The sequence below is a fragment of the Zingiber officinale genome, chromosome 4A (genome assembly GCF_018446385.1).
Source record: "Zingiber officinale cultivar Zhangliang chromosome 4A, Zo_v1.1, whole genome shotgun sequence".
NCBI classification, from domain to species: domain Eukaryota; kingdom Viridiplantae; phylum Streptophyta; class Magnoliopsida; order Zingiberales; family Zingiberaceae; genus Zingiber; species Zingiber officinale.
In genome coordinates, this window is record NC_055992.1 from 99,858,581 (window position 1) to 99,875,210 (window position 16,630).

Here is a 16,630-nt window from a genome sequence, read left to right on the forward strand (position 1 = left end):
GAGCAGTCTTCCTCCCCGGCTTCTCGTCCCTGGAACGTCACATCTGTTCTTCTCGTCTACCGGTGTACTCTTCCGTGACACCTCGTCCCTCAGACGCACCGAGCCCATCGACTCTCTCTCGTGTCGTCCTTCTCGCTAGCCACGTCTTCCGCTCGACTTCTTGTGCTCCTAAGCTCCTGCATACTTAGACACATGGATAAACCAAGACAGGACCTAACCTAACTTGGTTGATCACACAAAAAATAACCTTGGGGTTCCAACACACGTCGTCACTAAGTCCCCTCTAGTGACTTACCTTAACTTATCTGCCAAACATCCGGTCAACCCGTCGACCTATCTAGACTTCGTGACAGCTATCCGGTCAGCCCGTCGACCTAGCTGGGGGTTGTGCCAGCTATCCGATCGGCCCATCGACCTAGCTTGGCTTCATGCCAGCTATCAGGTCGGCCCGTCGACCTAGCTGGGCTTCGTGCCAACTATCCAATTGGTACGTCGACCTAGCTGTGCTTAGAGCCGTCAATTTGGTTTGAGCCCGTTGTCTTGGCCCACCCCGCCAAACAATTTAAGCGGGTTGGGTTGGAATTTTATCAACCCAAGTCCACCGTGGGCTGACCAGCCTAGGCCTGTGACCCGCGTGGGTCGGCCCGCTCGGGCTTGGGTTGGCCCGCGGGTTGAAAAACACATGTAAGCTAAGTTTTAGGCCAATTTATTATCCTTCTTTGTTATAATTTTGAAATAAAAATAGTACTTTTCATCCAACATAAGTACTCATTTGTATTCATTTATATTTAAAATACATGTTTATGTATACATTTAATTGTAGAAAATTTTTTCGAAGTAAAATGTTGAAGATATGAAATATTTTTTAATTTTTTAAAAAAATTTTGATGGGCCCGCGGGTTGGCCCGCCAAACCCACAACCCGCCTTAGAATGGGTTGGGTTGGAAATTTCCCAACCCGCCAAGTTGGCGGGTTGGCCCGCCCCGCCCCGCCACGGGTTGGCCCGTCTGACAGCTCTAGCTGTGCTTCGTGCTAGATATCTAGTAGACCCGTCTACCTATTTGGACTTCTCCTGCACACTCAATCAAAGTGTTAAATCACAACAAACCTAACTTAATCTACTTTGTCATTCATCAAAACTTGAGTTAGACCGTTAATGATAACTATACCAACAATCTTCCCCTTTTTGATGCAATGACAACATAGGTTAAGTTAGTGAAAAAAATATGCAAAAAGTAAGCAATGGTTTTCAAGTTAGTTAAGTTAGTTGGTGTTTTATTCTTGGTATTTTTTTATGCTAACTTAAACCACCTAACCCTCTCCCTTTGACATTCATCAAAAGAAACATAGAAAAGATAGGAATAAACGGCTAAAAAAAATTTCAATAGAGATTGCTAACAGAATCCAGAGTTACTTGGGGGAGTATAACTTAGAAAACAAGGAAAATTTTTAGAAAAGTCTGTAAAGGCATCATATAAAGTGTTTTTTTTTTTAAATATAAGCTTTAAACATTTATATTAGAAATAATTTTTAACATCTACTAATTTTTCTTAATGTTCAAAAAAGTTAAGCTTTGTAAGATAAATTTTGAATACATATTCAAAAACTAACTTTTCATAATTGTCAAAATAGCCTAGTTTTTAAGTTAAAAAAATATTTTCAAAAATAATTTTTGCAAAATATTAAGGCAAAAACCTACTAACTTTGTAAGTTAATTTATTTTTGTAAGTTAAAGTAATTTTCAAAAATAAGTTTACAAAATTAAAGTAATTTTCAAAATAATTTTAAAAAATAAGCTTGCAAAATTAAAGTAATTTTAAAAACAATATCCAAAAATAAGTTTGTAAAATTAAAGTAATTTTAAAACAATTTTGCTAAAGTATTTTCAAGGAAATGAAAAATATACTTTTCAAAAATAATTTTACAAAATATTTTCAAAGAAGAGAAAATAATTTTGTTACAGATAGTTTTACTAAGTATGAAAACAATTTGAATTAATGCTCCTCCTAAACCTGACATTAAAATAGAATAAAAAAAATCCTTAACTGTTTAACCATTAGTTATTTACTAACTATCAGAAGATAGTAGTTTTCATTCGGTTAGTCAGGTTAAGTTAATTATATTCAGTTAGTGTTAAACTAAGCTGAAATACTTAACCTGATTACTATTTATTTGGTATTTAACACCCAGACTTATGTTGATGTACCGATATAAGTATCTTAAGTCCAGGCAATCTGCCTATGCATCTCACCCCTTTCTAAATTCAGTAATACACAAACAAGGTAGTCCTAATGTGTTGGTGAGATGCTCAAGTCCTAGATCTATACGAGCATGTATTCTAAGGATTTGATCTAGACTAAGGCTAAAATTGCTTTTTAAAGTCTAGGAATAGGGAATTTTGAGAAATATAAATAAAAAGTTTTAGCCTAGAATTTTTAAAGAAAAATTTTAAAAATAATTTTACAATTTAAAAATCCTAGTATATTAATGACAAGGCAATATATGAAGTAAAAGTCAATAAATCAAGATATACTACAGTCATGATGAAAATACAATAACAACCTAGTCTACTGGGATGATGAAGGAGGTGGTCCGGAGCCCAAGGAGCGTAACAACGCTATCAACTCAGAGTGACGAGTCCGGTCATCCTCTCGAGAGCTGGATAGGTCACGTTGAAGGTTGGAGATCTCTTACTGCATATCCCGTTGCAAGTCGGAGACCTCCTATCTCATATCTCGTCGCAAGTCGGAGACCTCCTACCGCATACCCCGGTGAAAATAAGAGACCTCCTGGCAGAGACTCGTCATAGATAGCACTTGTCCGGTAACTAGGTTGCATAGAGTGCGAGAAGCGGGACATGGTGCTTGAGCTGGAGGTGGTGCTGGGACAGGAGCGACCTCGCCGAATAGTGTAACCATGAACTCATCCCGCCCTGCCTCCTCCTCTTGGGCATCTGGCTCTACATCTGGGTCGGGCTGGTGCTGTGCCCCCCTCCGCCAAGACATGACACCCTCATCATCTGTATGAATACCTCCTAAGGAAAATTTCCTAGATCCTACAACATCAAACTCAGTCAGGACTCTGATATCACCTCTGGTGATGTCAATATGAAAAGAGGTAATGTATGCCATCAAAATGTGGCAGTAGGGTATATGAACCTGTCTGCTGGTGGTGACTACGGCTGAGTAGAGAATGACATGAAAAATATGTAAACTGATATCTATATTTAACATATGGCAAAAGGCATAAAGAAGAAAAGAGTGAAATGGACGCATCATCATGACATCGTGAGTGGTCAATGGCAAAATGCAAGAGACTAAGACCCTATAGAGAACATAATCCTGAACTCAAAGGGAGACGGACCTAAACTGGATAATAGTGGGTGCTCGCTAGTGTTGGTGCAAGCTGCACCAGAATTAAACCTAAGTTTTGATGTTGTCAAAGGTTCAAGTTAAATCTTGTTGTGATCTAACAAGTTGACTGAGTGTGCAGGCAATTTACTTAACCAGGAAAGACCTAGTTAGAGGAGCAGGAGAAGTTGTAGCAGATCGTGGAATCTAGGTGAAAGTCCAAGTGGATCAAGAGGACCAGAAGCTTGGTGGTGTGATCGAGAGGTCTTGAGGACCGAAGATCAAGAGAAAAAGTCTTGGCGAGCTGATCAAGGCTAAGTGAAAACTCCAAACTAGATCTGGAGGATCAAACTTTGGCAGGTAGGTTGAGGTAAACAACTAGAGGAGCGACAGTGAGGTTAGGTTCCTAAATGGAACAACTTAAGGTTACTGATCCAACTGAAGAAACTAGGAAGGTTTCCAAGTTGAGATCATGATAATTCTACTGTCTTATATTACTCATGCATAATATATTATTACTGTGCTAATATTTGTTTTGCAGATTTATTGTCTAACACTATTTTATAGGTTCGGATGGATCGATCGACCAAACTAGAGGATTGGTCGACCGAACAAGCCAAAATCAAAACAGTCTTCAGATCAGACCAGAACAGATCAGAGTCCGGTCAAAGATTGATTGGTTGACCGAACCATAGGCTCGGTCAATTGAACCCTGATGACTCAGCACAGACATCAACGATCAGGAGAAGAAGGAAACTACACTGATCGATTGACCGAACCAGATGACCGATCGATCGAACAATCAACAATTAATGCAGCAATAAATGTGGATCTCAACAAATCTCGACGAACAGGGAAAGAGCCTGTTCGGTCGACCGAACAGAGGGATCGGTCAACCGAACCCTTAATGATCAATTAATTACTGAAGATCGAATCAGTATCGGATCGCAGCCAGGAAGGAAGGAAGCTGGTTCGGTCGACCGAACCCAGGGATCGGTCGATCGAACATTGATGATCTTATAAAAAAAAAGCTCAAGGTCTGAGGCTCGGCAACACTATTTGGGTTCGAAGTCAATCTCTGTGCTAGCTGCTGTTCGTGCTACTGCTCTACAACTCTTCTACACGCAAGCAAGTGCTGACTGAGCTTCAACTTTCACATACTGTCGGTATATTTTATTCTTTGTACTACACTTAAAAACTCATATAAAATAGTAGGATTGCTACTACCTTATTGTATACTGTACAAATTGCTTCTTTACGAGGTTTTTGAGAAGAAGAATCTTAGTGGATTGCCTATCGGTGCGATCAAGGATCGTGGGCCTTGGAGTAGGAGTCGACCTAGGCTCCAAACCAAGTAATCGAATATGTTCTCTACATTTCCGCTGCACCACTTGTTTTATTAAAGTAAAAGAAAAGTTTTAAAAGCGCGATATGTTAGAGTGTATACTGAAAGCCTAAGCTTTTGTAAACATTTATTTTGAATAAAGAATCACATTTGGTCAAATTATCTACATTTGTTTGTAGTTGTTCAATTAATTTATATTGTAGATAACATAGTATGTGGTGTCACATACAGAAGATGATGTTATCAGTACTTTATAAATTATAAACAGTAGCTCACGACCAAAATGGAAAGGAACAAACCATTGGAAGGTTGTAGTGTAATTAGGAATTAGTTTATCTTAACTATATAATTACACTAGTACACTTAGAGTGTATTGAGTAGGACCATTAGAGGTCGTTTCTTTTATATTGACTTTATAAAGGAACAAAGACCTCAGTTATTATGGAAGTGTCTGCTCTTAATCCTAATATAATAACAAGCACATATATTTGATATTTATTTCTTTAATTTATCAATGGGTGAGATTTAGTTCGATAAATCAATAAGCCCGATAAGTTGGGAAATGATATCACTTATAGTGTGTGTTGTTGATTATAGAAGGAAACTGTGTCCTAGTGATCTAGGTTGATAATGTCCCCAAGAAGAGCTCATAAGGATTGTCATGTTAAACCCTGCAAGTGGACTTAGTCCGACATGACGATAAGGTTGAGTGGTACTATTCTTGGACTAAGATATTAATTAAATGAGTCGTCAGTAACTCACTTAATTAGTGGACATTCGACATCTTAAACACAAGGAGACTAACACACTCATAATAAGAAGGAGCCCAAAAATATAATTTGGGATTGGTGCGGTAGTTCAATAATAGTTCTCTAGTGGAATGAATTATTATTGATAAAATTAAGTTATGTGTTCGGGGCGAACACGAGATGCTTAATTTTATCGGGAGACCAAAACCAATTCCTCCTCTCGGTCCCTATTGTAGCCTCTTATTTATAGAGTACTATACCCACCTATACCCACCTTCATACCCATGGTGTAGGGGCCGACCAAGCTAGCTTGTGGATCAAGCTAGGGCTGGCCAAACCATTGGTTCATGGGTGGCCGACCCTAGCTTGAACCCAAGCTTATGTGGCCGACCCTATTAAATTAAAAAAGAATTTTAATTTTAAAATTTTCTTATGTGAAAGATATAATTTATTGGAGAGATTAAAAATTAAAATATCTCTTTTATAAGATTCTACAAAAGATTAAAGAAAGAGATTAAATCACTTTCCTTATTTGTAGATTGGAAAGATATTTTATTTTTCTTCTTTGTAAATTATTCACATGCTGAAAATTAAAATTATAGAAATTTCTTTTTATCAACCATGAAGGGATTTTAAAGGAAATTGTATTTTTTAAATTTTTCGAAGATAAATAAGAAATATTTAATTGTTGATTGAAAATTGCCTTGTTTGCTCTCCATGAGGTGGCCGGCCATGACGTATTTAATTGGGAAAATTTATTTTATTTTTCTTAATTAATTCATGTCAAGGAAAGTTAAGGAAATTTTATTGTAATTAAATTTCCTTATTTGCCAAAGCTAAGGATTATAAAAGAGGTGGTATTGGGAGCCTTCAAGGTGAACAACCTCTATTATTTTCTCCCTCTTTTCTTCCTTGGTGTGGCCGGCCTCTTCTCTTTCTCTTCTCTCCATCCTTGTGGCCGAACCTTTCTTCTTCCTTGGAGATCTTGTGGTGGCCGGATTTTAGCTTGGAGAAGAAGGAGAGAAAGCTTACATCCCTTGGAGCTTGGTTGGTGGAAAAAGATCTTCATCTTTTGGAAGCATTGTGCTTGGACGAAACTTGAAGAAAGGAGAAGAAGGTGCTTTGGTGGTTTCTCATCTCGGAAGATCGTTGCCCACACAACGTTTGAGGTTAGAAGAGGAATACGGTAGAAGACCTAGAGGTTTTTGCTTACAAAAGAAAAGGTATACTAGTATTTAATTTCGGCATCATACTAGTTTTACTTCTTTGTAAAAATACCAAATACAAGAGGCATGCGATTCTAGTATTTCGAATTTGTTTTCGATGTTGTGTTCTTTTATTTTTCTTTTCCTTGTGATTTGATTGTTCTTTTCGGTTGACCTAAAGTTATTTAAGGAAATTAAATATTAGCTTTCCTTAAAAGGCTTTGTCTAGGCGGTGGTGGTTGTTCCCATATCCAAGAAGGCCAAGTGCCTTGCCATGCAGTCCTGGAAGCAAATTTTGGAAATTAATATTTAATGGAATTAATAACCTAGGTGATTTGGATCGAACGTGTTAAGTTCCGCAGGAGATCCAAGTCTAAACCTAAAAGAACAAATAGATTAAACTTTGGATCAAACGTGTTAAGTTCCGCAGGCGATCCAAGTTTAATTTAAAAAAACACATGGTCGTTAGGAAAAGGTTCATACCTTTGTACAAAATTTTTGTACAGTGGAACCATTAGGTTTTCCGAGTAGCAACCAACACGATATTCACCCCCCCTCTATCGCACTCATCCGATCTAGCAGCTCACCCCCAAAGAAATACGAATAAATCATATCTAGTGTAATATGCGAGTAAGGATCACCAAATGGTGGATCTCTAGTGGGATAACACTGAAAGGTGAAAGCAGATGGTTGTAGACCTAAAAAGGTCCAGGTGGTGGTAGGGGATAGCATGATATCAGTACCAGCTACCCTAGTAGTATATGTAAGGTCATCTATTCTAACTAGGTTATTGTACAATTCAACACATAAATCTATGTTAGCTGAACTAGTACAATAAACCAGACGTTGCAGATTGTAGTAGTCAATGACCTCTACAGCTGGAATGCATGGACACACAAAAAATTGTCTATCTAAACATCTAGTCTATATAGTAAATAGTAGAGTCAAACCTAATCCTAAGTTCCTCAGTAGGAAACCTAGGGTCAGTACTAGTAGTAGAGGGTCCAGCACCAGGAGTAGAACGTTTCCTACTTTATCAAAGAAAACTAAACTAAGCATAAAATATTACACAATAAAAAATTTAGAAGGAAAGAAAATTTACTTACGCATCTTGATAATAAATATTAGAAATGACGACCTCAGTTGTTCCGCAACGACGTAATAACTGGAGGAGAAAGGAAAATTTTAAAATTTTATCCCTTTTGTGTTAAAGCCCGGTGAGAGCTTTTGCAAAGGTGGAAGAGAGGAGGTGCAAGGCTTGGGGGCACCCCTACCGTCCCTTTTATAGGGCGGTCTGGGCGCCCGGATGGAGTCTGGGCACCTGGAGCAAGGTGGCAGGGCGGGGCGCTCGGAAGTGCTTCCAGGCGCTCAGAATTCAATACCAGGGCCACTCACCCTTGGTTTCTGGCTGTTTTTTTTTTAAATTAAGTTAAATTAATTTTTAAGTTAAATTATTTTTTAGTTAAATTAAATTTTAAGTTAAATTAAATTTAAATATTAAATTACATTTATAGTTAAATTAAAGTTTTAAGTTAAAATAAAGTTTTAAATTAAATTAAATTTTAAGTTAAATTAAAGTTTTAAGTTAAACTAAATTTAAAGATTAAATTAAATTTTAAGTTAAATTAAAGTTTTAAGTTATATTAAGGTTTTAAGTTAAATTAAATTTTTAGTTAAATTAAATTTTTAGTTAAATTAAAATTTTAAATTAAAGTTTTAAGTTAAATTATTTTTTTTAAAGTTAAATTAAATTTTAAATTAAATTAAATTTAAAATTTTAAGTTAAATTAAGGTTTTAAGTTAAATTAAATTTTTAGTTAAATTAAATTTTATGTTAAATTAAGGTTTTAATTTAAATTAAATTTTTAGTTAAATTAAAGTTTTAACTTAAATTAAATTTTAGGTTAAATTAAAGTTTTAAGTTAAATTAAATTTTTAGTTAAATTAAAGTTTTAAGTTAAATTAAAAATTTAAGTTAAATTAAATTTTATGCTAAATTAAATTTTAAGTTAAATTAAAATTTTAAGTTAAATTTAATTTTATTAAATTTGAAGATTAAATTAAATTTTTAGTTAAATTAAAGTTTTAAGTTAAATTAAATTTTAAGTTAAATTAAATGTTTAGTTAAATTAAATGTTTAGTTAAATTAAATTTTAAGTTAAATTAAAATTTTAAGTTAAATTAAATGTTTAGTTAAATTAAAGTTTAAGTTAAATTTAAATTAAATTAAATTTAAAGATTAAATTAAATTTTTAGTTAAATTAAACTTTTAAGTTAAATTAAATTTTAAGTTAAATTAAAATTTTAAATTAATTTTTTAAGTTAAGTTGTATTTTAAGTTAAATTAAAGTTTTATGTTAAATTAAATTTTAAGTTAAATTAAAGATTTTGAATTAATTTGAGTTTTAATCCCTAGTCATCTCACCCGATCTACGTTTTCAATCAGGGAATTGTATAATTTTATGAGATGAATTAAGTTCAATTTTAGGGTTTGGTTTAACTTTGTGTTAGATTCATGTTTGGGTTTGGTCTGAACAAATAAACATTCTTTTGATAAATTTCTGGGTTATGATGAGTCACCTAGACATCATTAGAGTAACCATGCCTTCGAAATTTTCAAATAGTCTCATCCACTGAACTTAGTGCAAAACCTTGGTCTAGCTAGTTAGGATTCGTAAGGAGTAGATTCAGTTAGTTCCACTAAACCAAACACACCAGATTGAAGTCATATCTTTCTAGACATGCATAGACAGAGCTTCCCTAATCTACTCTCATCCAAAACTTCACCCGTACCATAGGTCAAGTTAAACTGTTGTCCATTTTTAAACTAATCCTAATTACCCTACCGGGTAGGTTATTTCTATGGTTTGGTTTTAGTTTAGTTGATTTAGGTTTATATTTTGGATTTTGATTTAGGTTATTTGATTTTACATAATATATTTTGTTTTTAGATATATAGTATCGATTAATTCCTACTTGTGTGGTTAAGCACTCTTTTGGAACCCAAGCTTTAATTTGGTTTTTGTTTTGGGTAACGAGTGATACAAATGATTTATTTGTTGAACTGGACTTGTATCCGAGACCAGATTTGTTGTACACACCTTTTTGACTTTTTAGAATTAAGGCTAAGTTTTTAGATCTAGTTGTAAAATTTTCTAATAACCCTATAAGTTTGTTGATTTCAACTTTTAGTGTTAAATTTTTTTCCTCAAGTTTTACAACTTGATTTGGATTAGATTTTTTAATTTGTTCCTTGAGGTGTTGGTTTTCCTCAAGGAGTATTTTATTTTGATTTTCAGTTGTAGTTAATTTTCTATCTAGACATGCAATAACTTTAAAAAACTTTTTGTTTAAACTAAAGTATACCTCCTCGGAACCTTCGGAAACGAGTGAGCACTTGTGGCTTGATTTAGGTTTGTACCCATCTTCCGATTCTGATTCGCGGGCCATCAACGCGAGGTGGCTTTGGTGCTTTTGCTCTTCGGCTTCTGATTCCTCTGAAGATGATTCGTCCCACGTTGCTTTGAGTGTCTTATTCTTGGTTGTCTTTGACTTGTCGTTCTTCAATTTTGGGCACTCGTTCTTGTAATGACCCTTCTTGTTGTCACGCCCCGAGGAGTCCCTGCCAGACGAAAATCTGGCAATATCTCCCCTGTACCAGTGACAATATGATTCCTGAGATACATATATCCATACCTCGACCCACACAGTCGGAACAATACAATACAAATAATAAACAAACCATGCAGTTTATATAACCATTCCACATAGTTTAATATAATCAATCCACGCAGTTAAAAATACAGCCTCCGGCTAACAACAAACATTACTAAAAGGAAAGACGATATAGAAATCATCACAGATATATGTAAATCTTACTCCACTACAATGAAGAAAATGAAATCCATGAAGTAATGAAAATATCCGCAGCGGAAAACAAGAGTAGCAAAACCTAAATAGTCCAACATAAAGTCCACAAATACAAGAACCCACATCACAGGTATATAACAACATAGAAACGAATACAAAAGCCTATAATCGAAAATCATCGTGACAAAGGGGGCTAGCGACTGGAATCTCCCGACGGCCTCAACCTGAAAAGTAGTAATGTAATGATGTGAGTCCAAATAACTCAGCAGGTAACCAATGGATATGTACAGTAACATATAACTACCAGCAATAACCTATAGTACAGTCTCCTAAACAATATAGCAGGTATGCATAACTGAATAAACTGTAGTAACCAACAATAGACATATAATACAGTCTACTGCAAGAATAATAAGAAATGCATAACTGAAATAAGCTGTACTCACCTGCAAGTCCTCTGAGCAAATGACTATGAACATACACAGATAAAGATAATCAGAGCAAATAGGAATGTATCATGTATGCATGCCAATCATATGCAGTCGCCAAAATGCATCATCCAATATGCAACAATCACATAAAATGCAATCTGTGCATATGATACAACATGACATGGTCACCCCTGACGCTAGTCAGTCATCTCACACGCGATGGTGAGACCGAGTGGGTAGGGCTATGATAACCATGCACTCTGCCGTCACTGCTCCTGATGAGTGACCGAGTGGACGGGATGCTATCGGAGTACACCTATCCTCCTACCTCAAACATAGTGAGGGAGCGCAATGCTCTCATCTCCCGGTATGCTATAACAGGGAGGGATCTTTGCCCTCTACCACACTGCAATCACACTACCTATGAGCGGAACCAGCGGAGCCTGACAGAGCAACTGCCATACACACCCTGGGTGTTGTGCCACTACCCATGCAGCAGTCACATTATGTGCAGACCCATGTAGCCAGCGACGTGCTCAACAATAATGGAGTCGATAATCACCCAACATGCAATCATGCGATATAGTGCATGCGGCTACAGCATGTCATACCTGAACATATCCTCATATATATATATATATATATATATATATATATATATATATATATATATATATATATATATATGCGCCAAAAAGATAAACGCATATATAACAATGATATAAGCAACATGAATCCAAGGATACCTATTGAATATGTCTAACAACTAATCCAGTATACAGAAACACTATATATACATATCCATCTCTATAAACATAGATACACATGGCAAAAGATAAAAGCATACAGTTCTAATGTAAAGCAGCTAACAATAGAAGCATGTGATAGGTATTGATCATGTCCGAACGCTGAATCGATGGACGCTGGGCACGTGGCGCTCTCCGAACTGATGACGTGGATCTCTGACCGGCCGTACGGATCTCCGGCGAATCTGTAAAGAAGTCGGGCCGGGAAGGGGTTCCCCCTCCGACGCTCAAGTCAGGCAAGAGGAAAATGAGTAAATGGCTCCGAAGATGCGAGATCGCGTAGATTGCGTACCTCCGGCGAAGTCTGAGGGCTCTTATATAGAGCTGCGGGGAGGCGTGCGCACACCCACCGAGGCGTACACGTGTCCTATACCATACCTTAGTATGGGTTTGCCAGAGGAGCATGCCTGACAACATACTGCTACAGTCTGAGCACCTCTCTGATGGGACAACAGGACATTCCGTCGTACGATTCTACGTATGACCTAGTCGTCGAATATGCCTACTGTCAGAAGATGATGTTCCCCAATGTCCCCTTGTCCCTGTCCCCTTTCTTCCACGAGCCGAGCGTCCATCCGCTCAGCAGACATCGGTCCGACCGGGAGTAGGTAGCGGTCCGACCGGGTGCTCGGCTGAGACGGTCCCTTCACAGCATTGATGCTTTACACCTTGGCCGAGCGGGTTACCCGCTCGGCCCGACGACCCTGTTCACCATGAGCGTCAGAAACCCGACTCCCCCGTCGGGTTGTCTTTGATTCCGCCCGGACATGGTCGGCCGGTCGACCCACCCCTTCTCCGATCGACTGGCCTCCATGCTGACCCTTTTGACTTTTGACCTCTACGTGGCGTTGACTCCCCTCCAAAGGGGGTCCCCCGATCTTATTGCCGGATCACTTGCCTTCCCTTCAAGTCTAGTCGAAGGAGGCACATAGTCCGACTGACTGGACGTCCGTGGCGCCGAGCGGCGCATCCACGAAACCATCCTCCGCTCGACCCGTGGTATACTACTATGGAGTCGCGCTTCGATCGGCGCGACGCTGAGGTTCTGATGAACAGCTTTGACATGCCCTCCGACTTTGAACTCATCTTACCCTCCCCCTCCGCTCGACCACACAAACCACCGAACGGAGCTTTCTGTGTTTTCCGCGATCAGTTCATCGCCGGTCTGTGCTTTCCCATCCATCCCTTTATCGCCGAAGTTTGTAATTTTTTCGGCATTCCGCTCGGAAGCTTGGTCCCTAACACCTTCCGCCTTCTATGCGGCGTTGTTGTCTTGTTCAAAATCCATAACATTCCCCTCCGATCGGAGGTCTTCTACTTTTTTTATTATCCTAAACAGTCCGAGCTGGGTACTTACATGTTCCAGGCTCGGCCCGGTTTAGTTTTCTTCAATAAACTACCCTCTTCCAATAAACATTGGAAAGAGTATTATTTCTATCTCCGTCTCCCCGAACGGGCCTCCTTTCGAACCCAGTGGCAGGTCGGACCGCCAATCTCCCCTGAGCTTAAAAGGTTCAAGACCCGACCGGACTATCTTCATTCTGCCAACATGCTAGCCGGTCTGAAGTTCAACACAACAAGTTCTTGCCTGAAGGGGTGATGTATATATTTGGCCTGAGTCCGACCAGGACCCCCCTCCCGAGCGGCTTCGATAAGAATTTTATTTGATCATTTGCTTTGATTGCTAACTGATTTTCTCCTTTTTCCTTTGCAGCGGACATTGTCATGGAGTCCGTGATGGCCGGAATTTTGAAGAGGAAAGCGGCGACGCTCGAGGCCACAACTGCCAAGGAGATAGAGGCGCTTGGCATTGAGCCGGTCGGCTCACACTAAGGGGAGAGCGGGACTCATGAAGAGTCGGCCGCTCAAGCCTCCGCCCGGGATGTGGCCAGAGGCGCCACCCCAAGCAGGGAGATAACTGTCCCTGAGGAAGGCTCCGCTCAGGAGGAAGAGCGCCCTCTTCGACAAAAGAGGCGCCGAGCGGAGACCCCACTTCGCTCGGCCACTTCCGCGGTCCAGCCGCCCAAGCGGACCACCGCCGATTCTCGCGGCAAAGCCCCAGCGGTTGAGGCGATCTCGTCCGATCGGACACCATCCCAACTGGATGCGTCCGCGGACCCCCTCGAGGCCATTCCTGTCAGCGCACTTCCGCCCGCTCCCCATCAAGTCCAACGTTCGGCCATTTTGTCCCATTTTCTGCGCCGGCCTCCGATCCTTCCCCAGCTTCTGCCTAGACGACTCCCGGTCGGCACTGCACCATCAGGGTTTCCCTTCATCTCCCCATAGAAGAGTTGATGCCTGAGTCCACTCGGCCAACTGCGCCCTAGCATATGATCACAATGAAGGGGCCCCTAGCCGAAATGTGGGCTGACGCTCGGGCACGCGTCGCAATGATTCCACTTAGCAATATGGCCAACAGCCACATGCAGCAGGCCATTGGGGTAAGCGTGTTTTCTCAAGTCCTTTACGCATTATTTCCGATCGGCCATTAACAATCTTACTTATGCCAGAGATGGGTGGAGGAGATCGCTGTCTCCAATCGTCTGGCGATGGTGGACGAGGAGCTTAAGAGGCTAAGGAGCACGGGGGGCGCGCCCGCTCAGGGTCCTTCTTACGTCGAGCTGCAGAAAGAGCTCAAGAAGACCCAAGCTCTGTTGGTGGCTGAGCAAAAGAAGACAGACGACCAGGCCCACACTCTGTCCAAACTTGATCGACAGGTCAAATCACTTGACCGAAAAATAAGCCTAGCGACCGATCGGAAGAAACATCCATTGCTGACCTGGAGAAGAAGAACGTCGAGGCTCGGGGCCTGGAGCAATGAGTCAAAGAGCTGATGGAGCAGTTGGACGGCGAGAAGGTGAGCCGCTCGGCCGAGGCGACTAAATATAAAGATGAACTGAAGACTTTGCAGGAGTCCCTCGTAGCCTCCCAAGCTGCCTTCAAGGAATATCAAGAGGCTGAGCCTAGCCGAGTCGCAGCCCTGAGGCTGAATTACATCCGTTCGGACGAATTCTCGGAGAAAGTTTGCGAACGGATGTACACTGCCTTAGAGCTTGCTATGACTGCCACCACAACTTATTCGAAGTCCAAGGGCCATCTTCCCGATTCCGTCCTCATCCCAGCTCAAGACCAAGCGACGCTCCTCGGCACCATCCCCCAGGACATTTATGATTTCCTTGAGTAGAAATTTTTATGTAATTCGACCGCTCGGCCAAAGACTATCCTTTTTTTGTAATTCGGCCGTTCGGCCTTAATTCCTCTGTTATCAATGAAACATTTATCTGCGTTGTGCAACTTTGTTTTTACTTTGCATGCTTGTGGGTGATTGGTGGAGCCTATGACACACAACTTGGCCAACTAGGCCTCCCGAGCGGGCGTAGGTGACATTCGACTTGTCATTACTTTCCCTTGTCGTCTATCTTCAAACGTCTTTCGCTCCGGCCGGAGGGTTTATAGTCGCCGACGCAACTCTTGATTTTTAACGTCGGATCTCGACAGTCTTCCGACCGGAGGGTTTATAGTCGCCGACGCGACTCTCGATTTTTAACGTCGGAGCTCGACGGTCTTCCGACCGGAGGGTTTATAGTCGCCAGTTCGACTCGATTTTTAACGTCGGAGCTCGACGGTCTTCCGGCCGGAGGGTTTATAGTAACCGGCGCGACTCTCAATTTTTAACGTCGGAGCTCGACGGTCTTCCGCCCGGAGGGTTTATAGTCGCAGGTGCGACTCTCGATTTTTAACGTCGGAGCTCGACGGTCTTCCGACCGGAGGGTTTATAGTCGCCGGTTCGACTCTCGATTTTTAACGTCGGAGCTCGACGGTCTTCCGACCGGAGGGTTTATAGTCACCGACGCGACTCTCGATATTTAACATCGGAGCTCGACGGTCTTCCAGCCGGAGGGTTTGTAGTCGCCGGCGCGACTCTCGATATTTAACGTCGGAGCTCGACGGTCTTCCGGCCGGAGGGTTTATAGTCGTCGGCGTGACTCTCGATATTTAACGTCGGAGCTCGACGGTCTTCCGGCCGGAGGGTTTATAGTCGCTGGCATGACTCTAGATTTTTAACGTCGGAGCTCGACGGTCTTCCGGTCGGAGGGTTTATAGTCGCCGGCACGACTCTCGATATTTAATGTAACGTCGGAGCTCGACGGTCTTCCGGCCGGAGGGTTTATAGTTGCCGGCGCGACTCTCGATTTTTAACGTCGGAGCTCGACAGTCTTTCGGCTAGAGGGTTTATAGTCGCCGGCGCGACTCTCGATTTTTAACGTCGGAGCTCGACGGTCTTCCGACCGGAGGGTTTATAGTCGTCGGCGCGACTCTCGATATTTAACGTCGGAGCTCGACGGTCTTCCGACCGGAGGGTTTATAGTCGCCGGCGCGACTCTCAATATTTAACGTCGGAGCTCGACGGTCTTCCAGCCGGAGGGTTTATAGTCGCCGGCGCGACTCTCGATTTTTAACGTCGGAGCTCGACGGTCTTCCGGCCGGAGGGTTTATAGTCGCCGACGCGACTCTCGATTTTTAACGTCGGAGCTCGACGGTCTTCCGATTCGGCTTACGATGTCCTCTACTTGCGCTAATTTTCCGACTTTTTTACTCCTGTATTTCAAGTATACAGCCGAACGGAAAGTATATAGCATATATTACATTAGCACACCTTTCACCCCGCCCGGTAAGGCTGGAGGTGGTTCGCGCTCCATGGTCGATCCAGCTGCCGTTCGTCTTCATCCTCCAGATAATAGGCACCCGAGAGGAGCTTTTCGATGACTTTGAAGGGGCCCGCCCAAGGAGCCTCCAGCTTACCAACGTCCCCGACCGACTTTACTTTCTTCCACACTAGGTCGCCGACCTGGAATGCTCTAGGGATCATGCGC